This window comes from Lepisma saccharinum, chromosome 5 (assembly GCF_977018435.1).
Source record: "Lepisma saccharinum chromosome 5, izLepSacc3.1, whole genome shotgun sequence".
NCBI classification, from domain to species: domain Eukaryota; kingdom Metazoa; phylum Arthropoda; class Insecta; order Zygentoma; family Lepismatidae; genus Lepisma; species Lepisma saccharinum.
The window spans coordinates 27,253,277-27,276,060 of record NC_139233.1 but is presented as its reverse complement, the minus strand read 5'-3'; the positions used below and the strand labels follow the sequence as shown (position 1 = coordinate 27,276,060).

Here is a 22,784-nt window from a genome sequence, read left to right as displayed (position 1 = left end):
TAAAACAATTTTACCTAATGTAACCATATATTTAGTTTCACTTTAGTCGAGTATGTAATACAACACTATTTATGTTTTTACATAAATACTTATGCCATTTCAATTTTGAACTGGGTTTATTTCAATATTTTATTGCTACTGTTAGTAATGTATGACACTAAAAGTAGTTATAGCCTGAAGGTTAACTCATTCTTTATAGAGGATGAGTCAAAAACATTTCCTTTTTCCGCTTATTGTTTGTAGGGTTGGACAATTGAATTGATTGGATTGATGTCTTAAGTCCACTTTATGCACAGTAAGGCTAATCGGGAATGGGCCTACAGTTTAAAGTGGGATACGAACCACTATGTGCCTCCATCGGGTATCGAACCCGGAACCCCTTGATTACAAGGCGACGACGCCACCACTGCGCCATCGGTGAGGCGCGTAGGGTTGGACAAGTCTCAAACTTTTTGCATTCATTTTTTTTATCGACTTATTTTCCTACTAAGAAACAAAGCCTTAAAAAATGTTCTACATACTTTATTTGCTCGGCAACTAGTTTTCATTAAAATCTCATTATATTTCAGAACTGTTTGTTGCCATAAGGCCCCCATGTAGATAATCGGTTTCCCAATCATTTGCGAAGAAAATCAAATCAATGAAGTTTCTTCCCAGTCTGATACCAAGTTTCAGCGTCCAATAGAACGGATGTGAACATTTGTGAACCGGATGCAGGAAAGGTAATTGGGACTAGGGATGGCCAGATCCGGATCCTGGCGGATCCGAAATCCGAATCCGGTTGGTTCCGGATCCTAAATTTTTTTCGGATCCGGAATTATCAGATCCGGGTCCGGATCCGAATCCAGAACTTTCGGATCCGGATACAGAACTTTCGGATCCGGATCCGGTACTTTTGGATCCGGATCCGTTTTGCCATCCCACATGCGCTTCTTTGGAAAGTAAGAATGTGCTTATAACATATTGTTACCTGCTAATATACATATATATATATATAATATACATACACACACATATATATATAGTGTGTGTGCGCGCGTGCGCGATTTGTAATTAATGAATACACTTAGAGTCCAGCGCAGATATTTCTGCCGTGCGATGCGCGAAACAACTAAAGAAGCAGTGTTGCTAATGGAGCAGATAGAAAAATCGCTGCAGTGCGCCGATGCACAGCTGTTACGTACAACAATAAAATTAGAGAATTCAGGTCTATCTAACGTTGAGTTTTAAACGTCATGCATTATACCAGGACTAGGATTAATATGTACTAACAAGTGGCTTTGTATGTAGCTACATACATATGGACTAAAAATTCGCAAAATATGAACTAACACATAAGTAAAATTACCAAAAATGCTGCAAAGAAGACTTCTTCATACGATTCCTTATTTGAGTGATTTCAAACAAAATAAAAAAATATATAGATTATATTCATTGCATTAATGCACTGGTGGCGTTCTAACTTTTCACTCCCAAAACCCGTATACACTGGTATGGAACTGCAACGGCAGATAATAACATGCCAACGTGTTAAACCGCTACAATTGCACCATAACACTCCTCCTCAAGCAGTATTATTACTTCCTCTCTGAGATCGGCGACAGTCGGTTGCCTTTGTTGTACATTTACAAAGGATGCCGGCTTCAACATCAATAACAAGTACATATACTGCCACTAGACGATAAGCTGCGCGGCTTTTTCTTTTGTTATGAACCAGGGCCGGCGCTGGTCATTTTGCCTCCCTGGGAGGTAGCGGCAGATGCCGCTCTATTTCGACCCCCCACCCCCCTCGGTCATTACGCAGCAACGGAAAATTGAAAATCAATATATTCCTAACTAAAACATCAAAATATAAAATAAATAATGAGACTTCTTATGCTATTTCAATACTATTAAGCGCAAAAGAATATCTCGCTCGATCACAGTTTTCAATAGGCTTATTTTTTTCTTCTCTTCAAATTTTGCAGCTCTGGGCGATGGCACGGTTCGCCCTCCCCTTCCGCCGGCCCTGCTATGAACTTGGTCACCCATCAAAGCATGGCAATTTTAACACAGAAAACAATATGTATCGCATTAAGCAGCAAAAATGACAGCCTCCTCTATGCAATTTCTACAAGAACACGTGCCGGAGCCAGAGTTGAAATGATGTTGGAGCCACATAATTTATTTATTTTGAATAATTCCTAAATTATGAAATATGAACAATTTGTTGCTGCTGTTCGCTGCTCTCTTGCCAAAATGCTTTATTGGGATGCTAACACCATGACTGGCTTCCTCCTTCATGAACTCGTGCACGTTGCTTAGAATTTCCCGAGCTTGGCTATGCAAGGTTTTTGATTTCAACTTCGACAGAACTGGAGGCATTATGGAATTTAACGTTCATTAGCAAACACACACTTTTACATACACACACGCAATACACGCACACAACGTCAAACCGGTCAAATACTTAGTATAAAATAAAAATATGGTGCTTCCAATCCAACAAAACTCACCGCCACTTTACCTGCCTTTCCCCTTCCGTGACAGAAATAGTGCTTCATTATTACAGTTGGCAACACTAGTTACTAGCTAGCCAATGAACATGCACTACATAAAAGAAGCAACCACTACGCCGTGCTATATTGCCACATTACCGTCCCTGCCGAACGGTGGGAACCGCGAGCTGGAGCGCTATTCAATTGTTTTCAATGATGTTTGCGCGAGTGTGTCCAGGAATGGAATGACAATATGGCAACAATAGCGAAGGTTTTCGAGAAGGGTAGAACACGTGATGCTAAGAGAGAGGGAGACGAAACGAAAATTCGTTTCTACGCAACGGCAAATTTATGTGTGATGCACTCTACAAGGGAGGTCTATGTCTCCCCCTCCGATTTCCATGAAAACACGTATTTCTTCATTTGGGCCAGTTTATACACACACCTGCCAAATATCATCGAAATCGGAGCGGGACACAGGGGTCAGATCCTCACTTCAATTTGTCCTCATCTTGACATTTGAGGGGGTTTTGCCCCCCGAAACAGTTTTTTAGCTGAAAGGAAAAAACACGTATTTCTTCCATTAGGCCCCACTCTACACCTGCCAAGTTTTATGGAAATCGGAGGGACACAGGGGTCAGATCCTCACTTCAATTTGTCCTCATCTTGACATTTGAAGGGGTTTTGCCCCCTAAAACCGTTATTTAGCTGAATATACACACACCTGCCAAGTATCATGGAAATCGGAGGGGGACACAGGGGTCAGATCCTCACTTCAATTTGTCCTCATCTTGACATTTGAGGGGGTTTTGCCCCCCGAAACCGTTTTTTAGCTGAAAGGAAAAAACACGTATTTCTTCCATGGGGCCCCACTATACACCTGCCAAGTTTCATGGAATTCGGAGGGACACAGGGGTCAGATCCTCACTTCAATTTGTCCTCATCTTGACATATGAGGGGGTTTTGCCCCCTAAAACCGTTTTTTAGCTAAAAGAAAACACGTAATTCTTCCTTTGGGCCCCACTTTACTGCCAAGTTTCATGGAAATCGGAGGGGGACACTTAAATAACCTCCCATGTTAGTCTTACACTTTGTAATTATTTAACACTGCATATATTATAATATTTTATTTTAATTTGTAAAACTGTAACTGTAGAACAATTGTATTATTTGTGTATAACATTTCTATCTTGTTATATGTGTTAAAGGTTTCATCCTGGAATGGAATGTCTCACATTTATGTGTGTTTTCATTGCCAATACATTCGAATGAATACATATTCGTTTCAATGGCATTTACAAAATCACCTCTGACATTTGTGCACGAGTGTGTTAGCCGATGCGTAGCAAAGTATTTTAGGAACAACACTTGAAAAAAAAATCTTGTAGGACTAACGAAAAATTTCTTTGTAATCGAAGATTATAATACCTTTTAAGGTGTGGTAATATTATAATGGGATTGAGATACGAAACTCTCGGATCCGGATCCAGATCAGGAACTTTCGGATCCGGATCCAGATACAAAACTTTCAGACCGAGATCCGGAATTTTGGGACCCGGATCCGGAACTCTCGGATCCGGATCCAGATCCGATACTTTCAGACCCAGATCCGGAATTTTCGGACCCGGATCCGGAACTCTCGGATCCGGATCCAGATCAGGAACTTTCAGACCCAGATCCGAAACTTTCGGACCCGGATCCGGAATTTTCGGATCCGGATCCAGATCCGAAACTTTCAGACCCAGATCCGGAATTTTCGGATCCGGATCCAGATCCGTAACTTTTGGATCCGGATCCGAATGGATCCGGATTTTTCGGATCCGGATACGTTTGGCCATCCCTAATTGGGACCCGCCTGTTACACACTCACCTTGATACGAAAGGTGCGCTTTATCTCCACCCGAACAATGTAACTTCGACAGCTAAATTTCCATATTCCGAAGAATTTCTTTAAAGTAGAAAGAAAAAGAAAGGAAATAACCTTTCTGTTTCACTGAATATTAAGGCAACTTACGGCACAATCACACAGTTCGGCGTCTCTAAAAATTGAACCATAAAAACGCTCCCCCAAATTTAACGGGTGAACAGCTATCATGCTCCACGTAGCAGGCATGCGACGTCATATTTCACACCCAGCGGATTGGCTGGGATTTCGCGGAAATTGTACTCGTATATTCAGGTCGAGATAGGCAGTCACTTTATGTGGACCAGCTCTGGCGGTTAAAATATGAAGTTATGGCGCCACAATCGACGGGCGTTCGGTGGACTGGACAAACAAATCTGTTACTATAATGAACGGCCTGTGGGTCAATAATCTACGCTTCTAAATGTATGTTCTCGTTGCGAACTACGAATTAGCAGTTTGTTTTGTTTTATTCGCCGATGTGGACTTCAATTCGTTAATTGGTACAGACAAATTCGTATGTCGCGTTTTGTCGTGATTTCAGGTTATAATTGGCGGAACAAAGTGTACAAAATAGAGGAACAGTTTCCTACGTGGAATTTATGGTGTGTTGTTGTTGTAGAGTTAAATTAGGTTATTCAGCACTGCGTTTTAACTTTTTTTTGTACGAGTTTTAATCCAGTGGCGACCATATTACTTCCGTACTTGGCAGAGGCAAGTACAGCTGATTCGAGACAACTACGCATAATTTCGGTGTGCGAGAACCAGATGGACGAAACTCTCGAGTTATCGCATTTACATGGGAGAGGGAATTGTGCATTCTTAGGAATATGCCTGACTCGTAACGGCGATTGGGTGCCGAAACTGGGGTGGTTGGGGGGCAAAGACACTTTACTTTCTCTTGGTAGACAAGGCTTAGCCATAGAGCGTGGGTAAAAGTGACTCAAAGTGATGGCCACCAAGTTCCTCTAATCGCTACTATTGTGTCCGACTCTTAAAATGAGTCTTCAGCAAAGTTTATTGATAAACAAAACTGCAAACAACATTTTTGGAGTTACGTTGCTCGGGTTCCCATACGACGATTTATTTATTTTCAATGTATGATCAATTTATTCTGCAGTCAGATAGAGGTAACACAACTAATGAAGATAGTAAGTTGCCTGGATACGAAGTGGGATGTTGAAATTATACAAGAAATAATGCCCTCCATCGTACCCTCGTTACTTGGAACTTTCTTCGGCTTGAAAGTTCTTCCTCTTTTCAAGAACAACGCCTATAATATTGTTTAATAACAGTAATAATATCCATCTAAGTGAATATTAAGGGGGGATGCCACAATTGTCGCACGTGCGCACGCTTCAGATAAGCTAATGGGGACTCTACAGTTTAAGTTGTATCCGAACCACTGCGCAATATGTCTCCACCGGGGATAGAACCTTAAATTGCTAGGCGCATGGGCGTCCGGAAGGGAGGGCAAGGGGGGGCCGTGCCCCCCCCCCTGGAAAATGAAAGTCAACCAAAAAATATGTATTTCACACATATAATTTCATTTTAGCCACAATAATATGTGTTAATTATTGCATGAACACCATAAATTCAAATTTAAACAATGTTTTTTAGGGAACAACACTATTTTGGGGGAAAATTTACCTTCGTTTGCCCCCTGGAAAAAAAATACCTTCCTTGCCCCTCCCTGGAAAAAATCCTGCGGACGTCCATGGCTAGGCGGCATCGTTCACACAACACTATTATTCCAGCTGCCCCCACTTTTTCCCCCGCACTATGCTAAACCTTATCTACCAAGGGAAAGTAAACTGTGCCCCCCTAATTTTGGAAACCAATCGCTTCTACTGGTTGGCACTACACTAGTTTCTACAACACATATTTAATAATAGTAACACCCAAGAGTCTTGGCTTAACAATCTGGCACAAATTATGCAAGAAATACATTTCTATGATACTTATGAAAAAACCGATTTATGAATTTTTATGCAACATCGGTACAAATATGTATAGGGCGAGGCAGTCAAACGGGAGGATTTTAAAAATTCACAAAAATAGAGAGAGCAAATATTAGTTAATTTTTTAACATGAATGTACTGTACATGAGTTGAAATTACTAGTGTACCTGAAAAATGTTATTTTTTTTAATAAGTGTGAGTCCTAGGTTTTCCACACATTGTCGGAGTCTCAGAGTAAATTCGCCCATGACGTTATGCTGACATATTGGTAACCTTTTTTCTGCCTGTCCTCGATGACTATGGCCCAGATGAAGAAACACTCTCCCAGCAAGGTGGTGCTACAGATATACTGCCAGAGTGTCTATGGATGTGCTTAGACTCGCATCTCATGGTCGTCTCATCAGCACATTCGGCGATATTCCGTTGCCTGCCCGTTCGCCCGATTTGGATTCTCCTGACTGTTTCCTTTGGGGTTACCTCAAATCCAAAGTATTCAAGGACAACCCTCCAAGAACCAGGGATAATTTGAAGGAGCGAATTCGGCAAGAGCTCCACAACATTCCGTTGGAGATGCTACGAAGCGTCAAGAGCGGATTTACTCTGAGACTCGGACAATGTGTGCAACACCTAGGACGCCATCTTACTGACACCATATTAAAAAATGATCATTTTTCAGGTACACTAGTAATTTCCACTCGTGTACAGTACATTCATGTTCAAAAATTAACTAATATTTGCTTTCTCTACTTTTTGTGATTTTTTTTAAATCTTCCCGTTTGACTGCCTCACCCTAATAATTGATTGAAATATGTAAATTGCTATGAGACTCCTATTACAGTAACTTGTCGATATTTTAGGTTTTTATGCGACTAAGATACGCTGGAATAAATGTGTAATTGCACAAAAATTCAGCGACAAAGTAAGAGGTCCATCTACAACATCCATAGTCTTCGCTCACTGATTCCAAAGGAAATTTTAAAGTTCATAATTTAGAGTAATTTGTCTTTAGTTTGCAACACTTCGTGACGTTTATTTGCTCCTGATCCCCTTCCCCCTGCACAGAAGCTATAAAGCAGGACAATTAATTAAGATGGAAGCAAACAAATCTCATTGAGATTCGGCCTTGAAGCGACAGCATTGGACAGATTGTGGTTTGAAATGGAATGAGTAGAACAAGCGTCAATCACTAGGTGGGGCGACCTGTTCTTTATTAGCAGAAATCGAATCCGTTGCGACAGGTGATCGAAATGAAAGAACAAAGACAAATGTACATCGGAACCTTCAAGGAATAACGAAGAAAGAAAGAATAGGTAGAATGTACCATTCTGCTCTTTTCTTTATCTGTTTATTAATATTAGTGGGGGCTCGTGATTTTTCAAGGAAATGTGCTATAGTTATTTAGATCTTCCTCTCAATCCGAATTAGGATCTGTTCTCTGAACCGAGATGATTTCTCTGTCGTTACCCATACCTATTTTTTTATAGTCACTATTTTATAGCGTCCAATATGACCACCATACACGATCACAAATACCATTCAAACGAACACGCACATAGATACTGCCTTGTAATATAAGGGTCCCGGGATCGATACCCGGTGGTGGCACATAGTGGTTCGGATGCCACTATAAACTGTAGGCCCAGTCCCGATTAGCCTTACTGTGCACAAAGTGGACTTAAAGCACCAAATCAAACCAAACGCACATAGATATGGACGATATTCAGCGAGCAACTTCCCCCACAATTCATTGCGCGAAATCACTCCCGCCGCCATTATTTCTGGCAAACAAATCAGGTACTGCGTTGAAAACATGCCGTGTAAGCACTGTGCGCGCATGCATGGTCTTTGCAGAAGTGATTCAAGGTATGAATTAACATGATCATATGATAGGGTTGCTACATTTCATAAGTGTAAAGCCTGGACGCTGTGACCGAAAGCTTGTTGGAAAGCTGGACTCGACGGTATGTATACCATAATTATTATGTACAGACTCATACCCATTATCATAAACTATCATTAAACTTGAACTTTATTTTCGGTTCCATAATGAACTAAGCTGCTATCTCACAATGTCGAAACTTAATTTGCCGGTCCCCGTGGCGGAGTGGTTAGCACATCGCGCTACGACGCCAGGGGTCCCGGGTTCGAAACCCGGCCTAGGCATGGATGTTTGTGAGTGTCCATTCATCAATTTCATCATATCATCACTCATTTCCATCTTCGCAAATTAGCCAAAAGTGGCACAAAAGGCGAAGTAAAATACAGCAAATCAATCAATCAATCGAAACATTATTTGTAAACTGCGGACTGCAGCTTGAACAGATAGGCATCTGAATACTGACTGCTTAGTGTAGGCTAAGTTGCTTACTATGCAATGGAAGAGAATGAACTAAAATTCAGAGCACTGCAGCAGAAAGAATAAATGTAGCATTATTATAGTTATTTTCCAGTGTTACGGAGGGCGCTCTATATGCTAGCAAGGGAAGTGGGGAGCGGAGAATACGCAGCAGACCAACCAGACAACAACGGTGGCACCGAGAGTTACGACGTCGATGGGAGGAACTACTACGTGCACCTTGTTCTACAGGCTGCTGCGTTTCTTATCACGCTGGATTGGTCGCTTCTCCGCTCCCCACTTCCCCTGCCAGCATATGGATGGCCCGCCGTAAGACTGGAAAAGAACTATAGTAATTTTTATCGTCAAGTACATTGAGTCCATGATCTTTGCAGCACATTCTTGTAACTCTACGTATAACTTTTGTATTAATAAGAGGGATCGGTTTACTGTTAACAGTGATCATTTTAAAATTACTTCCACACATTTAAATAATGTTCATGAAAGTATAGTCTTAATCATTTCTGCTTTCCTACCCGATCCCGGACATTTTTGCGTCCCGAAGAAACTTTTTGGCACACCGGGACAAATGATATCACTCCGGGACTGTTCCGGAAAGTCCGGTACGTATATCAATCCTATCATATGAGGAATGGGTACGTATGAAATAACGCCAATTTTTTCACTGTAAGAAGGCATCTCTAATGCTTTCCTTAACACGTGCAAATCTGTTTGCCGGACTTCATGCATATTTTTTCCAAAGGGGAATGCGTACAGTGGCGCAACCACCGGTTGGAGGGGACGTTGCCTCAAGACCTTGGACAGAAATGAGTTCTAGAGGGGCCAGGGGGGCAAACATTGAAGGCCAAGGGTACCTGCAGGGGGCAATCACCACCCCCAATTTCAAATTTTATGCAAATAAAAATACTTTTCATGAATTTTTCTTCATTGCTTCGCTCGCAATGCCTGGTTGTCTTAGTCTTATAAAGTTCAGAGCCGTAGCTAGGGGGCAGCGGGATTCGGCCCTGGGCGCCGAACGATCTAAAGCTAAAAAGCTGTAAAAGATAGAATGCCATGTCGCTCCGTGAAATTATTTGCCGCCTATTAAATCAATATTGATTTCAGTCTCAAAAAAAGTTGGATCTAAAAATTTTTCTTGCTCGCTTCGCCCTCAATATTTGATTATTTTCTGTAACGCATCGTAAATTACCAGAGAGAGAAATAAGGCTTACCTTAATTGATTTTGTCTTAAATGCATGAACAATTGTGTTGAGAAAAATGAGCGAACGTGCATATATGAGAGACAATTTATGTAATTTTTGCTGTTGGTTTATTATGAGATGTATGAATTGATTGTGTAATGTATTTTATGTATTCATCTGTGCCAATTTCAATTCATTTGACCGCAACTCCATTCCTAAGCAGCCATTCTGCACATTCCCTTTCAGGTCCAACTTTTTGTACTCTCAATTCATCTACATTGTTAAAAGCAGCTACCAGCCATTTCCAGAAATGTCTTTGTGATAATGCAAATGCATTATGCATTACTGGCACATATATGTTGTATATACAGTATATGTATTAAATTAACTTTGAATGCGTACACAATTTAGTGTTGGCATGTTGCATATGTACCTATTTTTTTTATTTTACGTCGCTCCATGTTGCATATGCGTGAAACATATGTCGTGCATAAAAGTTATACATGTTAATATAAAAAAAATATGTTTAGAATGTATTTATCAAGCATTTTCTGTCTTTCAAAAATAGATTGCGTGTTTGTTTTTCATGAGTAATGAGAAATTGAACGTGTTGAAAAAATAATTCAAATAGTTTGTTCGAACAAATATGCTTTAGAACCGACTTCTACCCCTTTTTTTTGCGTAATTTACGAGGATAATATCGTCTTTAGTACTACTACTACTAGTACTAATAATAATAATGTTATAATAATATTATTATTATTAGGAATATTGTTATTATTATTATTATTGGTATGTTTATCCTGGTACTTGCCCCCCCCCAACAAAAATTCGTGGTTGCGCCTCTGACAGCGTGTTGACATCAAGTTGAATACAGGGTGGTTAAAGGTCCAGGAAGCCATACATTCTAATGGGTTCTATTGGGTTCCGCTGTGGACCGGAACCTTTTTTCTCGCACAATTTAAATTCGGTACAAGTTGCGTATTGTTTCATTGATAAAAGGTTCCTGGACCGTATTTTAAATGTCCCTGAGAAAAGTTTTCCTGGACCGTATTTAAATTGACCCGGAAAAAAGGTTCTTGGACCCAATTGAAATGCTTTAAATATGAAAAGGTTATATACACTGCCTAGAACTCATTTACGTTTGCTGATTTTCTCTCCCAGTCCGGAATTGAAATTATTTACAATTCCTGGACCAGGGTTGACCGATTAAAAGTTGCCTTCTAAAAATGTCCGCGAGTACGTTTTACATTGAAATGTCACACTGAGTTTGTAGAAAGCGTAGCACAGGGCATAAATAATAACACTGTTGTTCTCTCGTGGGTCAGGTTCAAAAACTCCCTTGTCGAAGAGTTGCTGTGCATAACGCAATGGACTATATTAGAGTGCGCGTCAAATCCCCTGCATATGGCCTTGAACAGCTGCACAGCACCAGCGAATCACAGACGTGCGGCGTTGCCTAGTTCCGTGACAAGTCGTTTCGCTCAACCATGCTCTCTCTTTTCCGTGCGAGATTTCGACATGGCACAGCTGCAGTGCGCTATCGCTATCGCCATATGCAGGAGATTTGACGCGCACTCTAGTGTGGCGTCACATTAAGTTCAAACAAACCCGTCACATGTTGCTCCGGCATCCGATCCAGGAACCGCAGCCAATAGGAGCCGTCGATGAGTAACGTGAGGCTGCTGTGTTTCCAGCAGGGACGGGTAGTGTTGCTACAACCAAGTGAAGGAACACGCGCGAGAGAATGGGGCTAAATGGAGAGGTGTAACGTGACTGCAACCTTTGCGTTTCAACCATTTCTACCTTGTACCTTAGATTCCTGAGGCAGCCAGCACCTGGATTAGTCTTTCATGCTCACAAATGAATAATTGTTTATCGTCAAGTCTAATCGATCCAAGTTGCGTATTGTTTCATTTCAATACGGAACTTGGACCCTATTTAAACTGATTCGGAAAAAAAGGTTACTGGACCGTATTGGAATTGAACCTGGAATAAAGGTTCCCGGACAGTATTTAAATTCATCCGGAAAAAAAGTTCCTGGACCGAATTTAAATACTTTACAGATAAAAATGTTCTTTACGATCCAAAATCCATTTACGCTTGCTGATTTTCTCTCCTGGACCGGAATTGAATTTATTTAAAATTCCTGACCTTTAACAACCCTGGAATTATATATTGGGAAGCTACCTCTTACGAAATATGAATATTTCGTCGAGCTCGAAGTTATTGCTTTACATTATTTCACGCTTTCTGCCCCTTCCTGCTAATCGCGACGATGAGAATGCATTTTGATGAGATTGCTGAAGCACTGGCATACGCAGGATTCTTTTTTGGAGGGGGATGGATATTGCACAATTACCATTTTGAACCTTTAACTTAAAAGTTGTTCAAAGACAAAAAAAAATGTAATCGGGAGGGTGGTCATTTTAAGGCGGGGATTCAGATACTACTTTGGGTTTTCCCGAGTTCTTTACTGCTTTTTTTCAAAATTTTGATTTTCTCAAAATTTCGGGAGAGGCTGTAGCCCCATCAGCCCTAATCTGTGTCCGCCAGCGGGCTGAAGGGACAATCACAAACATATGGCCAACACGACACGAGCACCAGAGAGAGATTTACCTGACTGTGGATCTATATGCCAGAACTTCGTCAGCCTGCAAAAGTGCAGCCTAGGGTGTACGAGCTAAGCGGAAGAGAGATTGACGTTTGAGTGCCTTCAAAGGAGGTCACCAGTCCAGGGTGGATAAAAATCATGAGTTTTATTTAAAAAATCCTTTTTGACTTTTAAAATTGAAATCTATTTAATTGGATTTTTTTTTTTAAAAAAAAACACTTAAAATTGCTTGTATGGTTTTTGGTACCATACATATAGATATATTTTTCTTATAGAAAGGCTTTTTTTCTAGCAAACGGCCCTATAAAGTTTCGAACACTTTGATTAAAACAAATAAAAAAATATATGTAAATATACATTTTTATGTTTCTGATACTGTACATGCATCTACTATGAAAATGTTTGTTGAGTGTGTTAATGAAACAATAATAATTTCAGTAACTTTTCTTCAAGTGAAACCAAAACATTGTGGATGTACTCTATAATAGTAACTTAAAATATTTTTTAAAGTATTTGCAGGTGAATTTTGGAATCTTTTTAATGATAGTTTGTAAATATTAGCTGCCGTGTTTATTTACAGTTTAATGACAATTACACTATTTTACGGTTTAAGATGATTAGTATTTAGTATATTTGTCTGCACACATTTTATTCTATTTTTGCATATATAAAGTATTGAATTTTTAATCAAGAGAAATTTAAATGCGTTTAAAGTTTACATATTACATTTCGTTTCGAATGAGCTTCACCCCATCAGTTCATATATTTTGATTTCTTTCTTAGAGCATAATAAACACCATTAAATGATTACGACATTAATGTACTTTCACCAAAAGTGATTCTGATATTTACAAAATCCTTGTGTACATTATTATTTAAATTATTTAAATCAACCTGATTTAAAATAATCCACCTTTGTCAACCCACTTGAGCCTGAAGTCGATGTTCCAAGAGCAATAATAAAGAAAAAACTAAAACAAAAACATTACTCAGGCACTAGAGGCGGACAGTATAGAGCAGTTTTGTATCATTTCATGAGTGAAACTTATGTCGTTTTTGGTCTCGTCTCGTCTGAAATTGCATAAGCCTGGCTCGTTCTCGGTCACGTGTCTCCTAGTTCCAAAGTTCACACTAAAGGTTATTAACCTATAATGACGTCGTCTTCTTTGATGTAAATGAACGGAATGTAATTTACAAAATGCTTCCAAAGCTCTGCAATGCTTCCACCATTGTTCAGTCAGGTGAATAAACCCCACAAGTCTTCCCTTTCAATCGGAGAGTTTATTTTTTCCTTACAAAAGTACGGAGAAGCCATGAAAGCAAAAATAGAAGCAAATTAACTTCCCAAAATAGATTGATGGAATATTTTTAAATCGTGTTCCCTATAACACATCGAGTGACTGATAATTAAAGGGAGAAAGGTAATATTTATAGAGGTGGGACCGTTTGAGGTGATGAAAGAAAATTAGTGTATGATGTCATGTGGAATATGCGTAGGTTTCTGAAAAATTAAAAAAAAAGAGATATTGCAAGGCTGTCGTTTCACGAAAATTTGTGAAGACCACCAAACAATGTAAAAACTCAAGCCAATGTGTTCCGAAGGATGGTTAATGGGATTGCAGATAAATGGGTGAATATTCTAATAAAATTATGCAAAATGCATGCAATTTATAGCAATATAGTAATTTTGGAGAGTTCAAAATTAGTAAACACCAAATATTTTGTTGCAAATTATTTAATTTATAACTTCTAGTGTAAAAACGAATTATTACTGCACAGTATCAGGCAGAAGTATGTTGGCTTCCTGCCACTTACTGTTCCGTCACTTGAATGCTGTTGCCAATGTACTTGTGGTTCATTTAAAAAGAGTTTTTTTGCATTTACCAAGTGGTAACACCAAGGTGCTTTTTTCCCCCGAGTTTTTATCTTTCATTTGAAAATTTGAATTTTCTAAAAATTTCGGAGGGAGCTGTAACCCATCTGCTCCTCCCTGCATACGCCAATGGTGTGGCTACCTTAGTGGTAGTCTGTTCGCTGGAGTGGTTAGTTTTCGCTGACGCACCCCAGTTCTGTCGTTTGTTCTTTTGGTGAAAAGGCAAAAGACTCATGCCTCTCACTCTATAAGCGAGCTTTATAATTCTGAACGGAAAGTTTAAATTTAGAGAAACACCACCAGACAGGCCCTTAGCCAGAAATTTATTTCGGGAGGGGCTCATCCGTTATAAGCCGACATCTAAAGGAGAAAAAGTTGGGGACGATAGATTCCCTGAGGAGCCTGCTAAGGAAGTAAAATTAATTGCCACTATTAATATTAATTGCCTATTTAAATTAGATGTTTGTAGGATTTGGGGGGGGGGCTTCAGCCCCCTAAGCTCTTCCCGTGGCTACGTGTCCTGGCACCAAGAACGTAAATTTACGTCCTTGGATAGGTTAGAAGAGGCAAGTAGGTTCGAACCTATAGGCGTAACTAATTCCGAACATTTGAGTATCTACAACAATGTTAAATAACGCTAAATAACAAAAATCAAATCAAATATTTCATTGTTACGTTATTCTAAAATTTAGGCAATGCAGTATATACCTACGTATTTAATATAAATTGGTTACTAAATATTATTTAAAGTGGCATCACAATTCTCACTGCTTCTATTACTCTTAAAAGGCAGTATTTCTTACACATCACAGATCAGCGAATTGAATCTCCTTTATGCTCTTACTTGACTTTCTAGCAAGCAGCTCCATAGCCCAAGCTGTCCTTTATAAGTACAAACGAGTTGTAGAGAACAAAGACAATCAACTTTTCTTGGGAGTATTTTGTTCGTTTCGACACTCCAACCCCTCCAAAAACGGTACATTTTTATTCTGCATGTATGCAGCCATGTGGCACAGAGTCACAGTCATCGCTAAGAGTTATATTTTCTTTCGGAACACAACATATTTTTACTGCAGACAGTGTGTGGAAGTATCCAGGCAAGGGTCACCCTCTGGGAAGAATTCGCGAAACCTTCTTTAATTAAAAAAAACAACACCATACAACAACATCCGTTGGATGTCCGGAATATCCTCAAATCTCTGACCTTTAAAAGCAATTTTGAGGTGTGGGAAGAGAAATAAATCTGGAGGATTCAGATCTGGCGAGTATGGTGGATGGTCAATTTGCACCACCCCCTTCCTAGTCAGAATCTGTCGGACGATAGTGGCTGTGTGAGGGCGAGCATTGCCGTGTACGAGAAACCATGAACCATGTTGTGAGTACAGTTTCTGGCTAAGAAGGGGGTGGTGCAAATTGACCATCCACCATATTCACCAGATCTGAATCCTCCAGAGTTCTTTCTCTTCCCACACCTCAAAATCGCTTTGAATGGTCAGAGATTTGAGGATATTCCGGACATCCAACGGAACGTGACGAGGGTCTTGAACACCATCCCGTAAGAAGACTTTTCTAAAAGTCTCCAGGACATGTACAGCCGTTCTCAACTGTGCATAGCCATGGGAGGAGACTACTTCGAAGGACAGTAAGGTAGGTTTCATTAAGAATTCGTCTACTTTCGATATTCAGGATCATTCACAGAACTTTATTGTCAGAGGTTGTAGTATAGAATATGTAACACACACACATGTATATGTATGTGTATGGATGATTTAAGGGAAGGAAACCTAGTAATTTCATCCCACTGGCCGGGAGGTTTGTTGGAGTAATAATGTTTCCGGCAGATATAATAATTCCTGTGGAAACCGTGAATTCGTGCTGCATGCCTACAGAATAAAAGTTTGCCCCTTTTCGAGACACTAATAAACAACATGTTACTATATAAATAAAGAACTTGTACACATGAACGTATTCCATACCCAGAATGTGTCCTTAATGTAGCAGCACCATATGCCCTCAGCCTCGGAGTAAATGAGTTGAAGTCGCTATTTCAACCACCTCTGGTGTGAACAAGAGAATAATTTCCGACCTAATAATTGTGGTGAATTCGACCCCTGTGCCCTCAATTTTTGTGTTCAAGAGAACATTGACCTTATGCATAAATATAGCGGGGCAGCTTTTTAAGCGATTTTATAACCAAACTCGTACTCAACCGCGCAAAATAACTCGCATACAGGCATGCATCTCACAGCTACACGCTTCACGCAGTCAACCACGCTTGCCAGGTCGTGTGCCAATTTCCGCCCACTCACGCCGCGAGATTAATTAATTTGTCAGTGCGAATTGTCCACAGACTATTTGGCGAGGCAGCCGCAACTCTGTTTTGAGGTGAGAGGTCTGGTAGCTGCAAATGAAACAGTGTGATGTCTCTTATGGAACTGCCAGCTAAACATACAATGTCGTAGGCCAGTTTTCACAGGCTACTAAAGCCACACAGGAAGAAGAAGAAAGGAACTCAATACTGAACCACAAACGAACAATCATTTTCAGTTTCTAGCCATTTCGAGGCTTCAGCGAACTGGCACAGTTAAGTGGAATTAATATATTGCTTCTGACAGCTCAATTATATGTGTCCAGGTTCTTCTACCGGTAAAAGAATACAACGTATAATAGTCGAGCTTCCTTTCCTTTCAACTGCAAGAGTACAATGATAAGAAGCTCTTTTGTTGTAACTCATTTCGCTTCAGACTGATCTTAAGCACAAACTGTCATCTTAAACTTATTCAGTACATGCAAGATTTGTGTTCATAGATCTTGACTACAGCCAGCCATCGAATTGTTCCCAACCACTCTGGTAGTAAAGCACGTTTAACTTCATATCATCTGGCAGACTGATATTTCTTTTTTTCCATAATATTTCCTGTGAAAATTTAAGTGGAATTTTCACAAGTTCGTTCTTCGGACACTTTTTTTTCTGGAGTTTTCATGTCGGTTAATGTTGTTCCAGAAGACTTCTAGAGGACCTTTTTTTTGTAGGTCAATTCATAAACTAAGGCATAAATGGTAAATTAATATCGTCAAATGACGATGTTTTTCAGAAATATCGTCTAATTGTGACGTAACATAATCGTTTTCGTTGTAAAATTTGGACGATCCCACTTTTGCAAATTCACCTTATGTAATAGTAGTTAAAATTAATATTTAATTAGATAAAGAAAAAATCTCACCAATTCCACTTAAAATCAACAGAATATCATTATGAATTCGTTTAATAGATTGACCTGTCATCTAATGAAGAGTTCCAAATAAAGACTTTTGTACCGTCAAGTGACTCTAATTTTCCATCCATCCTCAAATCAGCCAGGTACGGGTTGCCACTAACCTCAAATGAAGAGGTAAAGTGGTTTTACAGCTTAGTAACACTGTGATATATAACATTTTAGTTAGAATATTTATTCAATGTTGCATGCAATTATTTATTCGCACTTGTTAACAAAATAGGACACTGCGACACTGGTGCCATCTTACAGCAGAGCCAATAAGCACGCGAAAAAAGTAGCCGTGGCGTAAATTAACTGAACTGTTCTTATTGAATCTGCCTGTCTTGTCATTGTGGGCTGTTTACGTACAAAACAAATCAGTAAATGCAGGTTTTTTCTTCCTCTGTAACTTCTACTTGACGATAACGAGACACTTTCGATAACAAAATAGTAGCCAAGAATTCTTTTGAAACACACTTTTCAACCGTCCACTTTTCCAACGGTTGCTTAGCAACACGCATAGCAGAGAATATACGTATAGCAAACCCCCCTTCCACTCTTTACAGAAATCGAAAAAAAAGGAACCCAGATTCGTTTTGCGATGGAAAGATAAATTAATTGTAGAAAATGATGGGGAAGGGGGAGGAAGCCAAATGAAATAACTTCGTCAAGCGAGAGAATCAGCTAAACAAAAAGCGATAAAGAGTTCACGTTTATTTACGTGTTCGTTTGCTAGGTTCGGATTCAATTCACAGTATATATACAACAAAACCTTCGATTTTCTTCACCTTTGTAACTTGGCTATTTAACAAGTCTAATGGATTTCAGTTGCTTTAACCTACATTTTCACTTTATAATTGCGAACCGTATGGAATTTTGTAAAGTGCTCATGCAATTAGTTTTATATTAAGGCCGGTCCACACACTACGTTGTGTGCAACGTTTTGGCTGCGCAGTTCAAAATGTTGCAGTTGTGCTGCATCCACACAGTGTAGTTTTCTTCACCGTTTCAGCTACTCAGTTCCGTGAAATTTATCATAGAGGCAGTGATATTCTAGTGAGTGTCTTGTAAAAAGACAAATAAAAAGTCTCATGAGCATGCAAGGTTAAAGATGTTCAATTGAAACACAACTTTTTGTGTTATGTTAGTTACTTTGCAGCGGCGACGCTACGACTGATCATCCAGGGGGTGCTGAGGTGGTGCGAATTGAAAGTTGGGGGTGCGATGTTGAAGATAAAGAAAACACGTAACATGCATGCATGTTTTAGCCACTAAATCAAATACCAATTAACTTTTGCAGGCATCTATGATAATATGCTACTGAAACTGTAGAATACTAGGGACTTGCTTCATTTTTGATTGATTTTAACACTACAACGACATGTTTGAAAATTTGAAAGGAAGTTTCTTCAAGAAGGGAGGCCAATGACATACATGGACGACCGGAGGATTTTTATCCAAGGATCAATGCCTGCCTATTGTATACAATAACAGCGGCCTCACTTCAATATCTAACATTCGAAGCTCAATATAACGATATAACATAAAATTACACTGTAAGAGTTAGTGTGTTCGGTTGAACATACGTTTTGAAGAAGGGGTGCTGAAGGGGGTGCGGAAGAAAATTAAGAGATGCGCAAGCACCCTTTCGCAATCCCCTGGCGCCTACCCTGTTACTTTGTGAACTGCCTGGTGAACTTGCAAGGCTAGTGAAATTATTTAAAATGAACATTAAAGCATAGAATCAGTCAGGCAATTGGTCAATCATATAAATGAAAATATCATAACGTTTTTTCGGAACACGCGACAAGCGACACTTGTTTCTTGCTCAGTTCGCATGATGATACCGATATAATTGCATTAATCAGTTATTTAGTCACCCGAAAAAAACGTAGCAAGTGACATTGTTACATATAAATCGCGTTGTAAAACTTGTGCAAGTTATTGAAACTCGGGAGAGGCATGTTGTGCATGAGAAACGGAGAAATAATATGCACTCACCTCAAACTGTATACGCTAGACTTTCCAGCCTGGATAAAGCGAAGACCGAACCACTAGAGAAATGATTCTCAACCTTCTTGAAACCATGACCCGGTATTTTTTTTTTAGTCAATGCCCTTAGCCGAAGAATTTTCCTCGTAAATACCTTTCCAGTATTTAAGATTGTATGCATGAATTAATATGTGCCCATGGTAATTAAATATTGAAAAATAAATTCTAGTATAATCATAAAGAGTAATTATAGTTTGATTATGTGCAGGATTGGTGACAAATATAAAAATATGGATGACGAAGTAGTAACTTCGTCTCCTTGTAATTAAGTGATCCCGTGTTCGATACCCGGTGGAGGCACCGGGCAGATCCAGTTCTGATTAGTCTATTGGTGAATAAAATTGACTTAAAATACAAAAACTCACAACTCAAATATGATATTGGGATTGTGTTATTTGTCAACCACTTTCAGCAGAACCTTTCGCAGCTGAGTATAGTTGATACGGCGGTTGAGAAACCATGTACTAGAGTACTTTACCACGTTGACTAATCTAGTGCCTCTATGAGCTGGATATTTAATATATAAGCAATCACGTCCTAAATGCCCAAAACACGGACTCTTTACACGATGTTGAAAGAAAATTACAGCAGATAACTGCATCAAAAAACTTGTTAAAGCGAAAAGAACGTTGTGTTTAAATCTTAAAACATTGTATGTACATATCGATAATTTATTATATAAACAAATTCAAGCTTCAAACATGGTGTAAGGCCTCCGGTTGCGTTCACTTCCAGAGTCTAAATAGAGCTGGTTGGAATTAAGCATTCACTGCGCATACGCGACCCCCAAATATTAATTGCAGATTCGTGATTAGTAGCCCAAAATCATTAAGTATGCGAAATATGAACGAAATCGGGGAATGGTCCGGTATTGTAAAATCTTACCCAATTGATTACAAAGTGTTTGCTTGCAAGCGACACGTGTCTCTAGCAGCGTGCGAATTCTCCCTTACAGCTCATTCAGTGCTCGAAGTAAGCGGGGAAGGCTAGCAAAATTTCCACAAAGGACATCCCCCCCCTCGCCCCCGAGCTGTCTCATTGTCACCATGTTCTTAAACCATAGGGGCATTCCCCAGCTTACCCCAAGGCTCGATCAAACATTCGCCAAGCAGCTAACAATTTCCACTTCAAGGGCTAAGCTCTCTTCAATTCAGCTTTAGCGGATGCTTTTGAAAGGTTTATTATTATTATTATTATTATTATTTACATAATATAAAAGGCACAATTTTATATTGTTACGACAATTTCTAAAACATTTCTTGTGAGAGCTGAGCTCCGTGGCAGAGTATTTGCCGCAGCGCGCTACAATGCCAAGGGTTCCCTGGCTGGGCAAGGGCGTTCTTTGCGAGTGTCCCTTCATAAATTTCATCGCATCATCATTCATCCTCACGTTTAGAGCAAAGTGGCAGAAACAACTATGCTAAATAGAAAACATCTATTTTTTGTGAGAGAAATTGGTTTACCTCAGATAGACGCAATAACACACGGAATACGCCACTGAAATGGTGAATCAAGGAACGTACGAAATGAAACGGCTTTGCCTTACTCAGAATTCGACCTGATTTTTACACAGTTTTCTAAATCTCGTACCTTTCTTTTAACAACATTTACTACATTTGAACATTGAACGTAATGCCTGGAAAAAGAAAATTTGCCTTACCTTGGCTGTTACCACAAAAGGTCCTACTGCTGGGCTCGCAAGCGGATGCATTGCTCGGGAGCTGCGTAGTAAAATTTCCTTTGTTTTGAAGCACCAAGTTCTGACAACAAGCAGGAAAGGCTTCTTATCAACCAGCAATCTATGAAACAACTGCCTCGCCTTAGCAGGACCGCTTTTTTCTTACTTATCGCACAAGCGTCAACTAACCTCCCGACTTTCGCCTTCTCTGCAGTTTTTCAGGGCTTGACCAAAAATATATTATTTATGCTAAGAGAACTAAACCTAACAACGGAGGCATTTAGCGAAACAACGAATGCATTTCGGAAGGCGGGGAGGTTGGTTGAGGCTTGTGCGATGAGCGAGACCCCCTTTTCTTGCAGTCAGTGCACAAGGTGACTCACAGTCACGTTGCTAGGTCTCCACAGGATGAAGACGTACGCATCTTTTGCCCTTTCTTTAAAGGCAAGCGGATCTCCCCGAATGCGTTCTGTAAACTATGTCGCTTTGCAAGTAAGGCAGAGTTTCTCAACCGCCGGGCCGCGGCCCAGTACCGGGCTCTTGCGTTAGTTACATCCGGTCGCGGGAGGCTCTCGTGAAGTTTGCGACTTGAACCCTTGACCCCAGTGGCGTAAATAACACCCCCGAAACCCCCGCGGTGCGGGGGCGCATTAAAAAATATAAATTAAGAAAGACCGATCGTACACAAAAGTTTTCCTTCCGGAGTTAAAATATATTTTCAACCAAACATATATTTTTATGCCCCTACAACTGCAAACAGAAAATGTTAATAACTAGAAAAGGAGAAAGTGAATTACCAGATTAGAAGAAAACCTTCATTAGCTGAATAGTTCAAGCCATTGATTACGTCGCCGAAGGGTAGACGACAGTCAAGAAAATTCGTTTTTCTACCGTGCTTTATATATTCTAGTAAATCAAGTAAACAATAGATATCAGAGTATTAAAAAAATCAAAGAAAGCTTCACCTTTTTAAGCCCCACCGCACTAACGAATCGCACCGATATAGTCAGTCAGTGGAATCCGCTACTAATTTCTGGGAGAAATATGAAGATGTATTTTGCACTATGCTACAGAAATTGTTGGTTTTCGGAATGTAGTGTCAACTCAAATCAAAAGAGGAAACATGTCGAACATCTGCGAATTTGCTTCCATCAAAAAAAAGCAGAGGCTAGGCCTAATGGGTATTTAACAATATCGTAATATTTGTAGTAACAGTGAATTTTCATAGGATAATTACAATATAGACCTATAATTTTTTATAGTTTGTCTGTTATCTTAACCTTCCGTAATACCAGTTTTTACATTGATTCGAATGACATGTATGTTGTCATATTTGTATATACCTAATATAAATGTATGCGTGAATTAATATTTTAGAATAGAGAGGTTTCTTTAAACGAGTAGGGGCGAACAACTGAAAGTTGCGGGGGGC

The 22,784-nt window shown here is 39.7% G+C and overlaps 1 protein-coding gene across 1 annotated transcript in view; it reads right to left on the bottom strand.

Annotated features, from left to right (window-relative positions):
- The window catches only part of LOC145987960 (uncharacterized), a 120,577-nt gene extending 98,974 nt beyond the window's left edge, over positions 1-21,603 (bottom strand). The window contains exon 1 of the mRNA XM_083122802.1: positions 21,335-21,603. The gene's annotated coding sequence lies outside the window, so the exon portion shown is untranslated. The remainder of the gene's footprint in view (positions 1-21,334) is intronic.
- Between the last annotated feature and the right edge of the window lie 1,181 nt (positions 21,604-22,784).